Source organism: Caretta caretta, chromosome 1, assembly GCF_965140235.1.
Source record: "Caretta caretta isolate rCarCar2 chromosome 1, rCarCar1.hap1, whole genome shotgun sequence".
Classification (NCBI taxonomy): Eukaryota; Metazoa; Chordata; order Testudines; family Cheloniidae; genus Caretta; species Caretta caretta.
In genome coordinates, this window is record NC_134206.1 from 22182399 (window position 1) to 22204403 (window position 22005).

The window sequence follows — 22005 nt, forward strand, 5'->3', positions numbered from 1 at the left end:
AGAGTCTGAGGCTAAAATAGAGAAAGACCAAGTTAAGAATTACTTAGACAAATTAGAGGTCTTCCAGTTGGCAGAGCCTGGTGGAATACACCCTAGAATAATTAAGGAACTGGCTGAAGAGATCTCTGAGCCATTATAGCAATTATCTTTGAAAACTTGTGGAGGATGGGAGAGGTCCCAGGGGACTGAGAAGTGCAACTCTCTCTAAGAAGGGAAACAAGGACAACCCAGGAAATTATAGACCAGTCAGCTTAACTTCCGTACCCAGAAAGATATTGGAGCAAATAATCAAACAAACAATTTGTAAGCATCTAGAAGATAATGATGTGATTAGTAACAGTCAACACAGATTTGTCAAGTACAAATCATGTCAAACCAACCTAATATCTTTCTTTGACAGGGTAACAAGCCTCATGGATAGGGGGAAGCAGTCGATATATTTTGACTTTACTGAGGATTTTGATGTGGTCTCATATGACCTTCTCATTAAAAAAAAGGGGAAATATAGCCTAGATGAACCTACTACAAGCTGGGTGCATGTAGTGGGGCAGTTGCCCCACACAGGGAAGAGGAAAGGTTAAAGCAGGCCAGAGGGAGCCTGCACAGAACCCTCCAATTAGAGGAGGGCTCACTAAGCAAGGCAATCGGGATGTGGCTTGTTGCAGTGGCCAATCAGGGCCAGCAGGGGCCCTATATAAAGGGCTGCTCAACAGAGCAGAGAGAGTCTCTCCTTGGCCTGCTAGGGAGAAGGGCTGGCTGCCTAGGAGCATCATGGCAAGAGCAGTGCTGGTCAGGGTAGCAGAGCAGAAGGAGCTTCTGGCTGACCGTTGCCAGACTGAGGCCCTGGAGGAAGGGCAGATAAGGTGCTAGGGCTGTCCCCACTTGCCCTGAAGGAAGTAGCCAACACAGGCTGAAGTTTGCCCCTGGAGAAAGGGACTAGACTGGTAACTCCAGCAGGCCACCGAGGTGAGTGGCTGGACTATAGACTGTCGTTGCCCCGAGAGTGTAAAACAGTTGCCAAAAAAGTGAACATCATTTTGAGATATATTAGCAGTAGTATTGTAACCAAGATCCAAGAAGTAATTTATCAACTCCACTCGGCACTGCTGAGTACTGTGTCCAGCTCTGGAGACCACACTTCGGGTAAGATATGGACAAGTTGAAGAACGTCCAGAGAAGAGCAACAAAATAATTAAAGGTCTAGACAACATGACCTATGAGGACAGATTGAAAAAATTGGGTTTGTTTAGTCTGGAGAAGAGAAGACTGAGGACATAATAAGAGTCTTCAAGTATGTAAAAGGTTGTTATAAAGGAGAGGATGATAAATTATTCTCCTTATCCACTGAGGACAGGACAAGAAACAATGGGCTTACATTGCAGCAAGGGGGATTTAGGTTAGACATTAAGAAACACTTCCTAACTGTCAGGGTAGTTAAGCACTGGCACAATTTACCTAGGGAGAGTGTGGAATCTCTGTCATTGGAGACTTTTAATAAAAGATTAGACAAACACCTGTCAGGGATAGTTTAGGAAAAAAAAAAAAACGTAGTCCTGCCTCTGTTCAGGGACTGGACTAGAGGCCCTATCAAGGTATTTTCCAGTCCTACATTTCTATGACTCTATGCTTTTTATCACTCATTGCTTCCCAAACTGATTCAAATGGAATCCACATGTCAAAATATGCCTTACTAGCTGTTTGTGAATGATGGTTGTCCAATCAAAGGAGCAGGCTCATTGGACATTTCATCAGAGCATCACATAAATATCAGATAACGGTATTTTTTCAGAATACTATCTGAACATTCCAACTAATTGTACTGAAAGTGGATTCCTATACAAATCTAATCCAACTAAGAGATTCATCACATCCCTGATTTCTATACATAAGCTTTTTATACAGGCTACTAGCGGCTGTCCAGAAAACCAGCTTCTCCTCCCAGAGAGTTTGATCCTGATCTAGATGACAGCTAGATTGTGTGGGTCTCTTGTAGAGGAACAGCTGAAGAGTTGGAGGGCAGGAGATCTTCCCACTTATGTTTAGCTACAAGAATTGGGGAAAGGACACTGAGAATAGTTTTTTAGTGACTCAGCAAGCCATGCCCATTGGGACTATAAAAAGGTTTCTTTCCTTTCAGAAAGAGGCAGGTTTGGAGGATCTGTTGTGAGAAATGAATCATGTCTGGAAAACAGAGGAGTAAATTTGCATTAGCCTTTCTCTGCTCTGAAAGAGACAGAATACAGCTGGTAATTCTGAACCCTGATCATTTTGATTCTGAGTCATAAGAGACCAAAATAAGTTAAATAAATAAATAAATGCACACACACACACACGCACACACCCCTGGGGCGGGGGGAATATTTTATTCCTAACCAAGACAGCAGAGGAATTCATCTTCTTACTTTTGACCCTTGGCCTTCCACAAAAACACATGATGTAGCGAAGTATTTAATTAAATGGTTAGTGGAGAATGTCTGTATATCATGCACAAACGTTTTCCTAAATTATGGTTCCAAAATGTACTTGTTAATAAATACTGTTCTATACAATGCTCCCGAAAAAACTTTGTCCAAACAGAATTAGGCTCGATCCACAATACTTAATGCGTAGGTAGACCACTCCCTGCTGGTTTCAATGGGGCTATATGTAGGTCTGCCAGCAAGCTCCCCATTGTAGGATCAGGACCCAGGCTGTGACCCTTTGTCCAATAAATGCAACTACTGTTTCTTATCCATAAAGAAAATTGCATGGCACAGATAGCCTTTTAGTGTTGTAATTACTAGGTTGCCACTGTAGGTCAATAGTCCTTAAATCAAGAGTTCTTGACTTTCTAAAGGATACTGTCTCATTCAACCAGAAGTTATTGGGCTAGAAGTAGAAATCACTGGATGAAATTCTGTGGCTTCTGTTGTGCAAGAATTCAGAACAGATAATCATAATGGTCCCTTCTGCCTTGTAACCCAAAGAGCTATCTTTAGCATTTTACTTTACTTAGCAATAAAGGAAGGAACCTACAAGCCTGTAGCCCATATGGCATTAGCTTAAGCAGGTAGCATAAGGCTTTGAGGCCTATGAACTTCAGCACAAATAAGTGGCCCAACAATAACTCTTAGTTTTAGGGAATTGGGAATAGTGTGTTTAAGGGGGGAGTCTGCACAAAATGATATCAGGTAAACTGCAGGAACACTGAACTGACACTAGGCTGGGATATTCTACGATAATATGTTGGCAGATGGTTAACACGAACTTGCTTTGGCAACATTGACGTATATGGTAATAAGCTAAATTCATTAATACACTAACCTATAGGATAAGGACACCCTTAGTTAAATATGGGCAAGGGAGGTCGGGGATTTGTATGAATTTTCATGACAGTCCCCAGGCTCTATCATAGGCCAGACCACCATGTAAAGAGTGTTCAGGACCAGCGGGCTCATTCATTGTCTCTTTCCACGAGATCCTCAGAAAAGAGTGAGAGTATATATGACGAAGAATACAAGCTACTACTTTAACTCTGTACTTTTGCTATCTTTTAATGTGGTTTGGAGCTTGTGTCTTTACTAATTGTGCTAACAAAGTGGTTAAAGCTCTGCTGTGCGTTCAGTGAGAGTGTCATCATTGTGCACACTGGGGTTCCTAACCAGATATTGAACTTGATAATCTTGATTCTCTTGTGTCTGATTGTGCTACTAGAACCCTACCATCCCCATCTCTTTCTATTATTGGTTTCCAATTAATTACCAATTTAATCAGTGACCACTAAAGAATGGGGCATCAGCCCTGAAAATATATATGAGCCTTCTGCCAAACCAAATGACAAATCACAGCAGTAAAACATGCTGGATATGCCTGCAATTAATTGTTGCTAACTTTTATAGAAAACCACCACTACATAAATCTTGATGTGTGTTATTGTCTACTTCTTGCTCTATGCTTCTCTATAAATAGAGGAATTTGTTGCCAACTTTTTCTGGATATAGAAATTCTTCAATTATGACTAAAGTGTTAAAATTCAAAAGTAGATAAATAATGATTAGAAATGTTAGCCATTTGTTAATATTAAGATTTTTTTTTAATTGCTCATTATCCCTTTGATGACTCTGGCCCATAAATTTAAAAAAATGATCTACTTTCTAATAGCCCGTGGCACTAAATCATTCCTATAATGTTCCAAATATTTAAAAAAATCAACATCATAGGACCTCTTACTCACCGAAAGCCAAATTTGTAATTAATTTTTCACAACCGGATAATCTCAGGCCTTGGTGAAATACAATTTTACTGAGGTTCTTCAACATTACGCAATAATATTCTGCTGGCATACTTAAAAGATGTGTCTATGGCAACATATTCCTATTATTGGGAACCTCTAACACCCACATTCATATCTGAACATTTAGTCACAAAACTCACAAAAAAGTCAGTGCTTTATTTTAAAATCAGAGCAAAGTTTGAAGCTCTTGTAAGCTGCATGTTGTGCCTACACACTGCAGTATACAGCTCAGGTATGTACAATTATCCCTTATTATGAGAACCATGAAACACTTGAGACAAAAAGAGATTGGTAATGAAGAGTTTTACATTTTACTTTTCACTTCCAGGTTTTTGTTGCAATGAGGAAAACCCTTTAAATCATTTTAACGCAGCTTTAGTGTGAATTAGAAATTTATTCCCAGAACAGTAGGACTATCATTGGTAGCAGAAAGAGGTGGGGACTGGGAGCCAAGACTACTGGATTCATTTTCTCAGACTCTGCAATCTAAAGCAACTCACAATTTCTCTGTGACTCGGGCTACCCATATGGAAATTGGGTACAATTATAACTATTTCCAGTGGACACCACCTAAGTCAATAGTCATTCCTATATAAATCACAATCCAACCTGTCTCAGCTCCATTACACTCCCTTATACTCTGTCTCTTAACATATATGTGAGAGATAGAGACTAATACCAAACATATTACAGTATAATACTTCACTTGAATACCCTGTTTAGTTTTAATCAGACAATCTCAAAAAAGGACGTAGAAGGAACAACAAATGTCCAGAGAAGGGCAACAAAAATCAGACATACAAATAATTATTCTGGGCAACAGAGTCTTTATAACTTACTTTGAATATGTGGTGGTGCAGAGCTGCCGCCATAATTTTTTCCAAAGATTTATTGGTAAAGAACTGAAAAACCCAGAATGAAAGAAACTTGGATATAAAAAAAGAGATTAGAAGTTCTATACACAGATTTGGAGATTGTTCATAGTTTATATTGTAGTGAAGATCCAGAGAGATCATAGGAATTCCAACTTCTCATGATTCTGGTACATTATCAAGATGACAGCAATACTAAATTCCATAGGAGGATGGGGGTTGCACAGATTCTCAGCCAGCATGGCAAAAGGTGGCTCTGTGAAACACAGTTGCACCTTAGCCAAACACATTTGCTTTGTGACAATGCTGAATAAGTGATTTAATTTGGAGTATAAGGCTTCAGTCCTGCAAAGACTTAAGCACATGCTTAACTTTATGTTCTGTGAGTAATCCCAAAATGGGGCTAGCTACTAAGTGCATAGTTAAACACGTGCTTAACTCTTTGCAGGACTGGGGCCTAAATATTTCTTTTATAGTTAGGATGTACTACAATTCATCAAGCCTCAATATCTGACATGCATTTCTGTGGTTTGTTTCAGAAAATGTGACTTAACTTTATTGCCAAGTATGCAAAAGTTCTTAAAGCAATTAAATGTTTTCACACCAAGATAAGCCAAAGGTCCTAGGTCTTCACCAGCCGACCTCTTCTCTTTCAAAAAATAAAAAAGGCTTAAACAATTTTTCCCCTCATAGTTTATTAGAATTTCATGCAGCATCTATGGGACAGATAATGTTATGCTACCTTTCCCTTTAGCAATATGCAATTCTCCTCCAGGATAAAGTAAAACAAAAGATGGTTTATTGAGAATTTAAGAACAGCCATACTGGGTCAGACCAATAGTCCCATCTCGCTCAGTATCCTGTCTATCAACAGGAGCCAGTGCCAGATGCTTTAGAGAGAATGAACAGAACAGGCATCACATCGTAGCGATGATATCAAAAGAATAGGAACCACATAAACAAGAAACAGAAAAGTAACAGAAGATACTCAAAAAATGAGATGTATGAATCATAAGAATGGAAGGGACCTCAGGAGGTCATCTAGTCCAGTCCCCCTGCACTCATAAGTTTTATGTCTGATCAAATGTGAGGCTGGGGTAGATAGAGAGGTTTCCTTCTACGAGAACTCTCTCAGGGCTGTGTGCAGGATTATTCAGAGATTCACTGATTCTAAGGCCAGAAGGGACCACTGTGATCATCTAGTCTGATCCCCCTGAATAACACAGGCCATTCCTGTTTGAACTACAACATATCTTTTGGGTGTCAAAAGCATAGGGCCCACTTTGACCATTAAATGATGGAGGGATGCACAACAAGCAATTGATTTAATGAACCCTCCCTTGGGGGAAAAATGGCTTAGTCACCTCGGGATTTGTGCCCTTAAGTGAGTGAGATGGGAGACTAAGATAAGCCCATTCCTCTGGAGAGTCTCTCCTGAGAATTTCAAGGAGGAAAGAAAGTGCAGGATCAGAGACTGATTCACATTTTTCTTCCTCTGAAGATACCCTGTCCAAAAAGAAGAGTGAGAAGATGAATCTCTGTCAGGAGGCGGAGAAGAGATCCCTGGAAATCATGGAACAAACAGCCAAGGACCCCAAAGAAAGAAGGGGTCCATCTTTGGATGTTCCCTGGAGAAGAGGTGAAAGAATTCCCTCCCCCAACAAGGAAAGCAAAGAGGCCACACACACTCAGTTTGATCCAGAGTTGAGGGCATCCCCAATTGAGAAAGCAAGAACAAATTGGATGCCACACCTCCATGTGAATCGTGTCTTAGGGCTCACCTTAAACTTAATGGGTTTTCCCAGATTTCTTGATCCTCCAGGGGTAGCCCCCTCCAATTTCCAATAATAGTGGGGGCCTGCCAAAGCATGGTGCAAGCAGCTAATCCGCCACTGCTTCTGATGCTCATTCTGCCCAATTTAGCTTAGGCAGTGGGGGAAACACTCCACACAGAACGGACCCAAGATGGAGGACAGAAGAAGAGAGAGGACATATGGGGAATGTTGTGCCCTTCCGCCTCAGTTTCCTAAAGAAGTCTTTGGGTGTCATCTGCTTTAATAAATAATAATAAATAATAAATAATAATAATAATACCACCTAGCTCTTTATCTAGCGCTTTTCATCAGTAGATGTCAAAGAGATTTACTAGATATTCCAAAAGGACTCCAGAGCTGTGAGAGGCTTGGAGAAGAAGACAACACTCAAAAAGATACTGGCTGGTACAATTGCTGCAATGAGACATAAGGAAACAACTGGAGGAAGATTCCTTGTCTGCAGGAAGAAGAGGGGGACTTGGGTATGAAAAATCCTTTCCCAGGATTGGTTGCCACCTACCTGACTGACACATAAAAGAGGAAGGATGGTCCAGTGCGTTGGGCACAAGCTTAAGACTTGGCAGACCAGCATTCAATTCCCTGCTCTGCCACGGGGTTCCTGTGAGACCTGGAGCAAGTCAATTAATCTACTGAATGCCTCAATGCCCACAAGTAAAATGAAGATAACAGCACTTCCTCACAGGGATGTTTTGGTGGTGAATACATTAAAGATTACGAGGCACTCAGATGCGACCATAGAGATCAACTAGTGGAAACTATGTTATGGAATTATTGTTTCATATTTATTTATATAGTATAAACTACAGACAGCTGCATTACTCAGCTACTATGTGTATAGACTGCAAACCCAAATAATATTTTTGGATAGTCTGAAGAAAGCATCTCAGTAAATCTCCTTCAAGAGATCTAGACAATTACAGGTTGTACGTGAAGCCACAGTTCCTATTGTATGGCTCCAAAGAATCAAGACTCTTATGTGCACAGTAAAGGTTAATAAGCCGTACAGTCCATTTGTACACAAACTACCTCCAAAAATGGTGTTCATTACCTTTGCATTTATCTCTAACAGCAACAAAAAGGATGGATGATTTAAGGAACTCCTTCATACCCACAATGCAGAAGCTGAGTCACCTCTTGATAGTCAGTCTGTAATCTGAAATAGCCTAACCTTGAAAGTAAATAACTAAGACTGATAGATAAGGCAGGTGAGAGGGAAAGACCGGCAGGGAAATCAATCAATCTGTATATAGCAAAGTCTGAAACTAGAGAACCTTATGATCAACTGCCAAAGCTTAGAACTCGGTGATTCTCCGAAAAGAACTGATAGCCATGAGGAATGCAGTCTTGAAAGACTAGAATTTTAATAGGCACTTGTGAATGGACTTGAATAAAGAGATGTTAAGCACTAAAATTAAAATCTTATCATCTGACAGCTTTCAGCCCATCATAAACTCTTGGAAGGGCAAACAGCAATAGACCAATCATGGATTTGTGAAAGACTGAAATAGTTGCCACTTGAACTCTGTCTGATGCCAACTGCAGGTAGGTGAAAGCAACACTCCTCAAAAGGGGGAAGCAAGCTGGGAATTTCTAGCAGTCTCAGCCTTTTCTATCTTCCCAACACTGGAAATGCTCTGTCCCATTTGGTAGGGCAATATCCCAATTATCACACAACAGCCTGGAAATTACTCTGTAGCCAGGTATTATCCACTCAGGGAACTCTCCTAAATGAGATTTTACAGCATATCATTCAAATGTCAGTTGACTTCATATTTTTCTAATGTCTAATTTATTTTGTACATGTCAAAAGCAGAAAGGAAACATCATTCATCTCGGTGCTGAATAATCTTCCATGTAATCTTCTTTTCCGGAACTGGGAGGTTTTTAAAATAATGTATACACAGCAATTTTTCAATTGTTTAACAATATTACTCTTGTTCGTGTCAGCTAAAGTGCATTTTAGTCAAGATTACTGTAATGCTCTCTAATGAACAAACTTCTGAAAATTTCAGTAAGTGCAGAACGCAGCGGCTTACTTCCCAACACTTACATAAAAGGGCAGAGCAAAATACTATGGTGATGGGTGAAAGTTAAGCAGAGTACATTTTACCTATTTCATGCACTGCTCTTTTTGGTTCCATGCCTTAATTTGCACCACTTTTCTTCTGAGTGCAAACTGAAGTGTCATTGGTAATTTTTAAAGCCCTCTATATAATAGAAATACTTGGCACTTAAACACCACTTCTCTTCGGCCAATCTCAAAGCAGATCACAAAAGGTGGGAGAGTATCATTATCCACATCTTACAGATGGTAAAACTGAAGCACAGGGCACTTAAGTGATTTGCCCAAGGAAACACAGCTAGAACTCAGGACTCCTAAATCCCAGTCCCTAAGCACTAGATCACACTGCCTCTGACTTAGGACTTAGTCACCCAAGAGATCACCCCTTTCCTCATGTTCCATAGTGGTAGAATTATGCATTTTGTTTCTCTAGGGTGTTCACAGTTGAAGGCCTTTGCAATTCACTCCCCTGGTGATGCACCAGAGTCAGACACCTCGATTCTTGGGTCTGGCCAATTTGTGCCCAGTGCAAGTCTGGACGGAAGAGAAAAGACAACTTTACACCACCTTTGTGGCTCCCCGAATGAGGCTATCCAGGGGCTGGGTTGACCTCCAGCATAACAGTAGCTTGAGGGCTGCTCTAATTTACAACTGGCTACCCATGGTTGGCCAAACAGTTCTGGGGCTACAAATAGCCAGAGCACACAGTCACTCTGGTCATAGCACCTTTCACAAGTATTGCCCTCTGTGGGGCCTGGGGATGGAATGTTGTGGAGCCACTACACAAGCTCCACATCACCTAGAGGGAATTCCCCTGGCCAAACCAGCTCACCAGAGCAGACCAAGTCTTGTTTATGGCAAGTATGATCTCTATGCTGGATGGAATACTGACAGCTCACTGAGGCCACAGCTGATGATTCTAGCAACAAGTCAGATATTTAATGGAAAGCGCTTGCAATAGATGCTATGTAAACCAATGAATACGTAAAAATATATAAATAAATTAAATCATCAAATATTAATGTATAAAACATAAATAAGAGGTTCCGTTCAATTTCTATGGCTTATCTGAGTATACAATTTCCAGCACGGTACAATAGATGTCTAGCTAGTCAAAGGCACTACTCACATGCTTTTAGTTAGATGTGCTTAAAAATCCTACGGAATCAGAAAAGTCTTGGCACAGGTGAACAAACTCAGTGCTCTTTTTAAAAACCGGGTATGAGTCTACTAGTGTTTTTATACCAACTTTGGAAACAAAAGGAATCCAAAAGATCACTTTTAGCCCTAACAAAATTGAGCTTTTCTTTTGATGGAGTCCAGGATAAAATTAAGGTTTTCATCAGTCAGGATGCAAACAAATAAAACCGTTCCTGCATCTCAGAGTCAAACCATGCAGCAAATTAAAGATCTGAGTGGTTTGGTTTTCTCCAGCTCCTAACACATTCTCTTCCCTGTCTACTCAAGTTCATATTACCACATTCAAGGGGAGCCAGCTGCTTGTTTCCAATTGTGCTTGATATGCCAATAGTTTCTTACAATTCTGACATGCTCAACTGAAGGCAACATCTAGCTGCATGGAAAAGGTATCTTAGAGCCTGATATACTGGCTTTGATTGGAGTTAGTTTAGTCCAGTTTGCCAGCCACCGTGCACAATTTCTGTCCCCGTTGATACATTCACTTCCATTCCAGCCCAATGTCAAAAATTAGTCTTCACTCTGACACCTACACTAAAATATATTAGCCCTGATTCTCCATGACACACAAGCTGGACTCAGGCATAGTTGTATGTGGTGGCTGGAGAGAGCAGGTCAGAGCTCCCTGATTCAGTGCCACCCAGTCCCAGTGTAAATAGAGCAGGAAGGGTCCTCGGTCAGGTACCTATCTGGCCCCCACTACCTGTATTTCTCCTTACAATATGTATTTCTCCTCAAAATGTGAGGCAGAGCAGTGCTATTATCTCATTTTATGGATGAGACAGCCAGACAGACTAAGGGTATGTCTTCACTAACCGCCGGATCGGCGCGCAGCGATCGACCAGCAGGGATCAATTTATCGAGTCTAGTCTAGACGCGATAAATCAACCGCCGAGTGCTCTCCTATCAACTCCTGTACTCCAGCGCCACGAGAGGCACAGGCAGAGTCGATGGGGAAGTGGCAGCAGTCGACTCACTGCGGGGGAGACACCACAGTAAGTTTATGTAAGTATGCTGACTTCAGCTAGGTTATTCACGTAGTTGAAGTTGTGTAACTTAGATCAATCCCCCCATAGTGTAGACCAGGGCTAAGTGACTGGACAAGGGTCACACATAACGTCAGTTGAATACCAAGGATTTGAACGCAGATCGCCTGCATCCCAGGCTATGGGCCCTGACCACTTATCTCATTCTCGGTATTACCAATAAATAAAGTGGCAGAATAAAATACTGAATAGAAATTTAGCATTGAAGCCTATACATCTGAACGTTTTTCCTATTTGTGTTAGCTTTTATCTCAGTGAAAAAAGTAGGGTTGCCAACTCTGACTGAAGCTATTCCAGGAGACTTTTTTCTCCCAACATGACGTAATGTCATTTTCTTAAAATATCCTATTAAAATCTCCCGGATTGGTTTCAATAGTCACGGGGAGATGGATGCCGATTCTGGGAGACTCCAGGCCAATCCTGGAGGGTTGGCAACCCTAGAAGAAGGGTGGGTGAGACAGTCTACGGGGTGGGGGGGGGAATCAAATCTTCGTCTATGAGAAAAGGCGCAAAGGGGAAATAAGGCCAAGTCGTTAAAGGAGGCAGAATTTACAAGTCCCACAACCAACAAAGTTTCTGTTATAAAAGAGCAAGACGGAATGGCAGAAATGGCAGCAGTGTTTCTTATTCCATCCAGGAATGTAGAATGGTGTATTGGAGGGTGGACAGAAAGCATTTGGTCTCTCTAAGTTTAAGCAGCCATTTCTGTCTCTGGGCATGCATAATCACCTGTCAGTGCAGAATTTTGTTCTTTACCCCTCACATTCTGTAAAAATTGAAGGCAAGAGTATGCTTTTTTTATCTATATAGCATCTGTCCGCTCCAATATTCTGCTGTACTTGTGTGCATGGAATTCCTAGTAGAGAGAGAGCACGCACAATGCAGGAGGCTGTACTCACTGCAAGAATAAAAAAACAGAAATTTGAGTCTTCATTTTTACATTGTTGCTAAAGGGATTTTTAGCAGCATAATTCCCATTAAAAACAATGGGGATTACACAATTTAAACTCTGTAACAGACTCAGGCTCTTGTCACCTCCTCCATAAGTGAAGCGTGGCCTGTTACCATGGATACCAGCTCAGGGGCACAGAACATGGGAGTGCTACCTACTCAACATACTGACTCCCTGGGATTCAGGCTTTGAAGATTTGGAGTAGGTGGGTGGGAATGGGTGAAGCAAGGGGGCTAGTAGGTCATCACCAGATTTTCACCCAGACACACTAAACTATGGACCAAAGCAGCACAAGACTGTGCAGTGCCTTACCCTGCTTCTCCCTCTGTGCTGTAGAGGGTGAGGCTCCTGCGGGGGGAGAGGGGGTGAAGGGTGAGTTCTAATGGCAGTTACCCATTCTGGCAGAAAATGACCTGGCCTCAATTATACATGCTTTTGTCACCTCTTGTCTAGACTACAGCAATGCAGCATTTCGGCACATGTCTTCTGCTACATGGGTTATCACAAGCACATCAAACTCATCTTCCACTTTTTACACTGCCTTCCCACAGAACACGGAATCAAGTTCAAGATCTCGGCCCTGATCTTCAGACACATAAAGCACATCCACACAGCAATTAACACTTGCTGCTCAGTGGGGTCAGCTGATTCAGGCTTGTGGAACTCAGGCTACAGGCCTGTAAAACTGTTATGCAGATGTTTGGGCTCAGGCTGGAGCCCGAGCTCTAGGACCTCATGATGGGGGAAGAGTCTCAGAGCCCAGACTTTCAGCCTGTGTCCGAAAGTCTGCACAGCAATTTTAGCCCCCACAGCCTGTGCCCCACAAGCCTGAGTCAGCTGACCCAGGCCAGCCACAACAATGCCATGGGTCTTGAAGTTATTCAGGTGCAGATGTATCCTCAGTGGCCTGGGCCCAAGTTGTCTAAAACACCTACTAAAACTCCAGGATGAGAACCATGGCCAACAACTCTGTTCCTCAGGCCCACTGGAACTTTCTATACAAAGTAAAACTCATCTGTGAGGGAGACAGAGCTTTCTTAGGGACTAGTCTCATACTCTGGAAAGAACACCCCCAGAAACGAAGGACTGTCAGAATCTCACTACCTTCTATTACAAGAGCAAGGTGAACTTCTTTGACCAGTTTTCTCCAATATAAACAAAGAGCAATCTGTACATTAAAAAAGTTTACCCAAACAAAACGCTATACTACACACAATTCTGGAGAAGGATGTGAGAAAGAAATAATCCATATGACAGATGTTAGTCATGTTACTTTAATGCACTACTGGAAGATGCTTGGATACTACAGTGAATCTAAGAACCTATGTACAATAGAATAGAATCCTCATGGATTCACAACTTTGGGTGAATGTTGTTTCTGCTAGGAGGCAAATTACATCCCTCTGACTCTACATCCGCAACAGAAGAATGCAAAAGAAACTCCTTTGAAATTCATTGATTCCTTATTCAATGGAGACCTAAAATTTTTAACATTAATCTCCTACTTTCCTGCTGTATCCAATTCAAGAAAGGGACATTTTTCAAAATTTCCCCACCAGTTCTGCAATCAGAGTACAGTCGCTGGTGATAGCTATTGCAGTTATACCCCTTTATTTCTATCAGACACATTTCCATGAAACATTTTGATTTAGACTGAACTTCATTTTCCATTGAAAAATTGTTCCATCAAAAAAAATCTGACCAGCTCTAATAATCAGCCTCTAGCAGCAGGTTAAAATGGTATCTTTTTAAATATCAAGCACTGTACAGTAAATTTCTAGTAGCAATAAATGCCTGCACTCTTATCCTCAGAGTTGCTCTCTCTCTCCCCTTCAGTATTCTCTAGAATTAAATGGAACGAGGACCCAACAATATCAAGGAACATCTGGACTTAAAAAAGAATCTCTAACTGCAAACTATTGCTATATCCTAATGACATTTTACTGTAGCTCACCAGCTTTAATAACTCTTTGTCTCCCTAACCTCCAACAAATCCTCATTACATTTGATAAACTATACCTTGTAACCAAATAAGTTAATAACCTGTGGTCAAAATTCTTCTCTGAGATCTATACTGTAGTACCCAAGTTTAGTATCTTACTCTCCATACACGCAGGAAAAGATTGGGGGATGTTTGCATGCAAAGAGCAGAATACAAACCTTGACTACAGCCATACTGATCTGGGAGGAAAATGTTCAGGTTCCCTTAATACTTTATTTAAGTCTGACTGCTAACTCTCTCTTTGACTGAGAGAAGTCACAGCATACCCATTTCATATAGTAGCCAAAAAAAGAAAAACCCCAGGAAAACTGAGCCAAACTCGATTCTCAGTCACAACATGAGTAACTGTTCTGACTTTATTGGAGTTACTACAGTTCTCCAGCAGTGTAAGAGATCACAATCTGGTCTACAGTATTCAGCACACTAAAAATAAAATACTATATATTGGGTGAAATCCTGGCTCCTTTGGAGTCCCTGGAGTCAAAAGAATCTCCCCCAGACAAAGGAATCCCGTTGACTCCAATGGGGCCAGGATTTCACCCATTTTCTTTAATGTAAAAAATGGATTTTAAAACAAATTTCTGCGATAATGTGTATTTTTGGGTTTGGACTACCATTTTTAAAAGCATAGTGCTCCCAGATAATCTTTAGCAGATTATGTAGATGAGATTGAGGATGTCCGATTTCCACTTGCTCTCTCATGGTAGATGTGGAGTAGTCAGTCATTGTGGCTTTACACAATTTGCCATCAGCTTTTACTACAACACAAGCATATAGGGATAAAATTAGAAAGGACAAGGCACAAAACAAGATTAAACTACCTACAGACACAAAGAGTAACACGAAAACATTTTGCAAATATATTAGAATGCATTAGAGGAAGCCCAACGACAGAGAGGAAATCCATTACTCAATAAAAGGGAAAGAGAATAACAGAAAATGCAGCAATGGCTGAAGTGTTAAATGCCTTTTTTGTTTCAGCTTTCAGAGTATCAGCCATGTTAGTCTGTACCCACAAAAAGAAAAAGGAGAACTTGTGGCACTGTAGAGACTAACAAATTTATTGGAGTGAGCTGTAGCTCATGAAAGCTTATACGAATAAATTTGTTAGTCTCTAAGGTGCCACAAGTACCCCCTTTTCTTTTTTGTTTCAGTTTCAGCAGAAAGTTTGGACGACTGACATAGTGAACATCAGTGTAAATAGGGTAGAGTCTGAGGCTAAAATAGAGAAAGAACAAGTTAAGAATTACTTAGACAAATTAGATGTCTTCCCGTTGGCAAAGCCTGGTGGAATACACCCTAGAATAATTAAGGAACTGGCTGAAGAGATCTCTGAGCCATTATAGCAATTATCTTTGAAAACTTGTGGAGGATGGGAGAGATCCCAGGCGATTGGGAAGTGCAACTCTCTCTAAGAAGGGAAACAAGGACAACCCAGGAAATTATAGACCAGTCAGCTTAACTTCTGTACCCAGAAAGATAATGGAGCAAATAATCAAACAAGCAATTTGTAAGCATCTAGAAGATAATGATGTGATTAGTAACAGTCAACACAGATTTGTCAAGTACAAATCATGTCAAACCAACCTAATATCTTTCTTTGACAGGGTAACAAGCCTCATGGATGGGGGAAGCAGTCGATATGATATATTTCGACTTTACTGAGGATTTTGATATGGTCTCATATGACCTTCTCATAAAAAAACACCAGGGAAATATAGCCTAGATGAACCTACTATAAGCAGGGTGCATGCAGTGGGGTGGTTGCCCCACACAGGGAAGAGGAAAGGTTAAAGCAGGCCAGAGGGAGCCTACATAGAATCCTCCAATTAGAGGAGGGCTCACTAAGCAAGGCAATCAGGATGTGGCTTGTTGCAGTGGCCAATCAGGGCCAGCAGGGGCCCTATATAAAGGGCTGCTCAACAGAGCAGATAGAGTCTCTCCCTGGCCTGCTAGGGAGAAGGACTGGCTGCCTAGGAGCACCATGGCTAGAGCAGTGCTGAGCAGAGTAGCAGAGCAGAAGGAGCTTCTGGCTAACTGCTGCCAGTCTGAGGCTGTGGAAGGAGGACAGATAAGGTGCTAGGGCTGTCCCCACTTGCCCCGAGGGAAGTGGCCAACACAGGCTGCAGTTTGCCCCTGAAGCAAGGGACTAGACTGGTGACTGCAGCAATTATACCCCTTTACTTCTATCGTTGATGTTCTTTACTACATTATATGGAAATGTTATGTATGCCAAACAAAGTATATCTAGATACCATGATGATGACCATCCTATAAATGCTCATAATTATCATGGAAGGTCACCTATTTTACAAGAGTTTCACGTCCAACAGGCAATGTTGAAACTTCCAAGAAATTAATCTGATATTTTTCATGAAAATTTGGCAAAGTAAATTCATTAATACAATAAAACAAATAATAAAGTATCATTTATGCACATGAGCAGTGAAACTAGTTTCAACACATTAATTTCTGAATATTAATATCAATTAATAATACATGGCACTTACATAACTTTTCATCTTGAAAGTACATTAGAAACATTAACTAATTAAACTGCCTGATCTTTTTCACAATGTAATTTTATCCATTTAAGATTTGGGAGGGGGAACAAAGGCCTCTAGAATCCTTGGCATTTCAGTACCACAGGTAACTGCATTAAATTTTTATTATATGTACTAGCTTCCTCTTCTTCCCTGTAAATTTCCATTCTTCTTGAAAGCAGCTCCCAACTAGGACAATTGATCAGCAGAGGACATACCTGGCTACAATTACATCAGATTCTTTTTTAATAATGTTCCAATGCCTCAGTTCAAAATTAACTGCCTGGAACTATTTTTATGCCTTTTATGAAACAGTAATCCTCCTTGCCCCAGACCATCCCCTCTCCATTTTTTTTTGAATGAGTAGAATCCATAATTAGTGGGAGTCAGGTAGTTGGACAAAGTTACTATTTGGCCCTAGACATCCTAAGGTATTTTCACTTTCCAAATGGACCACACTGGAGTATTTAAGCTTAGCATGCAATTGCTCTTGACTCTGTCATATAGTGTTTGACCTTGCCGTACAACTTTGATGATGCTGACAGAAAATTCATGTGAACGAAGGGCCTGTATCTCAGTAGGCCTGGCTAAATAAAAGCTTTTATTAAATAAAGCCATGTTTGCCCCAGTCATGAAGAAAGCCTTCATAATTCCTGTATCAGTCAAACTCTCTATGAATCTGAGCACTACATATATTTATTCTACAGACCTGGCAAAATACCTAATATTGTACCTATGTGATCTCTTAAAAGCTTTTTTTCCCCCCCTGCCAGACAAAGGATTTTCAACTGTATTATGTTTAGTAATGATAATACTTCTGGACAGTTAGGTTTATCAAAGATGGTTATATGCAGTGGTGAGCTGGAGCCAGTTCGCACCTGTTCGCTAGAACTGGTTGTTAAATTTAGAAGCCCTTTTAGAACCGGTTGTCCAGGACAACCGGTTCTAAAAGGGCTTCTAAATTTAACTGGCCAAAAGTGGCACCTTAGGCGCCGACTCCATGGGTGCCCCACCCCCAGCTCACCTCTGCTCTGCCTCCTCCTCTGAATGCACCGCCCCGCTCTGCTTCTCCGCTCCCCCAGGCTTCCCGTGAATCAGCTGTTCGTGCGGGAAGCTGGGGCGGGCTGAGAAGCTGGCGGCAGCTTCGCACTCAGGCCCAGGGACGCGGAGGTGAGCTGGGGCAGGGGGGCGCGAGGAGGGCCGCCCGTGCCGCAGCAGGTAACCAGGGGCGGGGGCGTGCAGGGAACCGCTCCCTGCCCCAGCTCACCTCCGCCACCCTTGGCCTGAGCAGGAAGCCGCCACTTGCTTCTCAGCCCTCCCTGGCTTCCCGCCGAACAGCTGATTCACAGGAAGCTAGGATGGGGGCGCGGAGAAGCAGAGCAGGGCGGCGCATTCAGGGGCAGAGGTGGAGCGGAGGTGAGGTAAGCTGGGGCCGGGCACAGGGCAGGGAGCTGCCGGTGAGTGCTCTGCACCCACCAAATTTTCACCGTGGGTGTTCCAGCCCCGGAGCACCCACAAAGTCGGTGCCTAAGGTGCCACTTTTGATGTGATCAGTGGGGGGAGTGGCCACTCCCCCTGCTCCCCGCTAGCTACGCTCCCCTGCCCCTAGGAGCCAGAGGGAACTGCTGGATGCTTCCTGGGAGCTGCTCCAGGTAAGCACCACCAGGACTCCCCACCTCGCCCCCTGGCAGGTGCCTCTGGCTTTTAGGGGTGGGGTGGGCACCCACTACGGTGGCCCACAAGACCCTCCTGCCCGGTTCTGGGGGCAGTCAGGGAACAGGGGAGGGGGATGGATGGGGCAGAAGTCCCGGGGGACAGGGGTGGGCAACGACCCCCTCGTGGGGTCAGGAAGGAACCGGTTGTTAAGATTTTGGCAGCTCATCACTGGTTGTATCTACTAAAAATCCCATGAATATCACATGTTCCATTCCTCTTTAAATGTGCTAGAGTGCCCAAAATAGAGTGCCTATATTAATCACAGCGGTAACTCATGCTAACTGCTTGTGAAATCTCAGGTGATTTTACACCCTAATAACTATCTCTTGTGATAATGGCATCCAGTTAGTTTGATAGATGTTAGTGGCATCACCTTAGACCCTGATTCTTCAAAAACTTTACACGCATCTTAACTTCACACACTGCAGTTAGGTTCATTGAGAGTACTCATAGTGTGTAACATTAAACACATTCAGAACAGAATCACACATGGCAAACACCATTCTTACAGTACTCAAAGGGCCCTTAGTCAAAACTCAGCGGAGAGGTGGACCAGGTTCCCCTGCCCCTACTCCTACCAGTGTGGGCTCTAACTGCTAGGCAGAGCTGTCAACATGGACTGAACACTAGGTTGGGCTGCTGCCATAGACTCTAACCAATGGGCAGGGGACCCGTCTGTTGACAGGGCCCCAATCATAGACCAGGGCCATTGTGCTAGGTATTGTACAAACACATAATAAAAAGACTGCCTCTGCCTGGGACATTTACAATCTGAGATCACAGATGGAAACGACAGACAGACAGGATCTTTGACTCCCACTTCAACAGCCACTGAACATGGGCACAACAAGGGGCTCTTGTGAAACACTTCACCTGAATTGTGGTACCTAACAGTGGAGTACCCCATAGTAGTGTCATACTATATTAGAAATGGATACAAAATAAAATCTAGGTATAATGTAAGATCTGACTTGACTGGGATTTCTGTCTCAGGGGGATGAGTGTAACTTGGCCAAATCTTCCCATGTGACATAGATCTCCCACTTGCCTCTTTGGTCTGTATGCTGGTGGTGGTTTTGACTCTGAGCTTTCCTCCTCTTTCTTCTCCTCCCATATGTGTACACCATGTTAACACTATGCCAACACTTCCTGCATGTGCTGCTGCCTCTATGCTACCCCCACAGAAATCTTCATTCATGCCATTGTCTCTTCTCTCCAGCCTCCAGATCTCAGCACATACAGAAGTGCACTGTCCACCTTCCAACACATACAAAGAAGCATGGCCACATCAGTCCCATCCCAGACACCTCCAGTGACTCCTTCATTTCAGGATCCAGTTCATAATAGCCTCCTTGTTTTTAACAGTCACCATGGACTTACACTTTGATAAGTACCTAGAGTCCTTCAGATATGGGTACCCTGCAAATAAAGCATAGTGCCATCATCATTAATAACTATTTTTAAAAATGAAAACATTACATTTCTGGGGTGAAATCCTGGCCCCACTGCAGTTCAAGGCAAAACTCCCCTTGACTACAGTCAAGCCAGGATTTCACTTCTGATGTTTCAAAATTAAGGTCTTGAGCTAGATAATCATCTTTTTACTTTCAGCAGCCCATGACACTTTCTGAGATCTCTAGGCTCTGCAGTGATGCAAGATAGCTCCTGTTCTAAGGGGGGAAACTTTCCCCTCTTCTATATCCATAGAAGAGCAAATAAGGCATTCTACACTAATACTTGACAAGAATGATCAGATCAATCAGATTATCTCCTACTATGTTTAGGGCCATGGGCAAGGACACTGAAAATCCCAATAATTAAGAATTATGGAACATAGGAAGTGGGAACATATTCTCTACTGGTGTAAATTGGTGCAGCTCCACTGACTTCGGTGGCGTTTACATGGGCAGAGAATTTAGCCTGAGGAGTCTGCTTCCAAAGTAGCTCCGCAATTTATCTCTACAAAGTGTTTTTATCCTTTAGGAGGAGGAGGAGGAGGAGTCGTCATGTGTGTCAGCTCATTTTACTGCTGAAGAGGGTGCGAGTCTCCTGCTGCTCTTATTACTTGGAAGAGCACACCCAAATCATCCCCCTTATGCATGAAAACATGTGGGCTGTTGCAGTGGTATTGCATATTGATTGTGTCACAAAATATGGACCTGTTACAGCATTGTTTGAGCATCAAAACTCTGGGGAGTTTGAGAACATATGATAGACTGTATACAGTCAGCAACTATAGTAGCCTCTGAAAATGTATTTCTGAGAACATTTTACATTTATGCTTACACGAAGAGCTTTTCACCATGTAAAATTTCCAAATGCTGTACTGATGGAAGTGGTAGAATTTTCTTCTTAAACCTTTAAGGAAATCAGCTTAAAGAACATTTATATTTTGTATTTTAAGCTAGTATGCTGAAAAATTTACTTGTACAATGCTCAAAGTTTCTTTCAGTATTTTAGCTTTTCCTTCATTAAAAAAACCCCAAAAGTACTTCTTATTTTCATTTATTAAACAAAAATCAAAATTCTAATATGCACATTAAAAAAAGATGTATTCTCCTGTAAAGAGACTAGCTACTAAGCCTCATACACCATTTCCTTTTTCCTATAGACAGTTGTGAATTTCTTTTGCAACACTGGAGCTTGATTATTTATGCAGGATAAGGTAGGGCTTTTGCCTCTCTTGGAAAAATTGAAACATAATCAAGAAGATCACCCTGCCTGGACTCGAGAATTAATCCATGTAAAGATGAGGACATCTCTTTGCGCTCTCTTCCTTTTTTTGACCTGGCTTCTGTCCTATATTCCCCAGATCCTTCTCCACTGTACTACCACCTAGCCAGTTGTTCTGCATTTTGTAGTTATGAATTTGATTTTTCCTTCCTAAGAAATAGTCTTTCATTACAGAATCATATTCTATTTTATCCACATGAGCCCTTTAAAAAACTTTTAACACTAAAAAAAACCAACCCATCATATAGAACCATTTTGACCCCTCCCCCCAGCCATGGGTCATCAGCAGGGTTGGGATCTTAAAATCCACAGGATAGTCCTGTGCCACATAACAGAGTAATTAGGAGCAGTAGAAAGCTATTATCGTCTATATAGACCAGCTACTAGAAGGTGATGGAGACACACACTTTGCCAGTGGGTTTTACAGTTGGTTGCTTGACAGCAAAGGAATGTTGAGTCCCAGGAATAATGGGTTCAATTCAGGTTCTCTAGGGGAGTTCACTGCATTGCCAACCTCAAGAGATCAAAAGCAAAGAGTATAGTGTGCTTTTTGGTTGGTGTGTGTGTGTGTGTGTGTGTGTGCAAATTAATATTGCCTACTCTCCCAAATATATTGGTGTGGCAAATTGCCAGCACTATTATGATGGGTCTTGCACTTTTTCTTCTTGGGGGAGGAGGGTCAGGGCACCGTTTCTTGCCCCTGAACTAGGGTATTAACTGCCCCACTAGTATCCTAGAGGAGGGGAGTGGAGAGAGAGAGACAGAGGGACCTGG

At 42.1% G+C, this 22005-nt stretch overlaps 1 protein-coding gene and 1 long non-coding RNA gene across 13 annotated transcripts in view; both read right to left on the reverse strand.

The window, feature by feature from the left end:
* Positions 1-22005, reverse strand: part of DLG2 (discs large MAGUK scaffold protein 2) — a 1511004-nt gene that overhangs the window by 1153296 nt on the left and 335703 nt on the right. The gene's annotated exons all lie outside the window — the stretch shown is intronic.
* The window catches only part of LOC142069051 (uncharacterized), a 79940-nt gene that overhangs the window by 4644 nt on the left and 53291 nt on the right, over positions 1-22005 (reverse strand). The gene's annotated exons all lie outside the window — the stretch shown is intronic.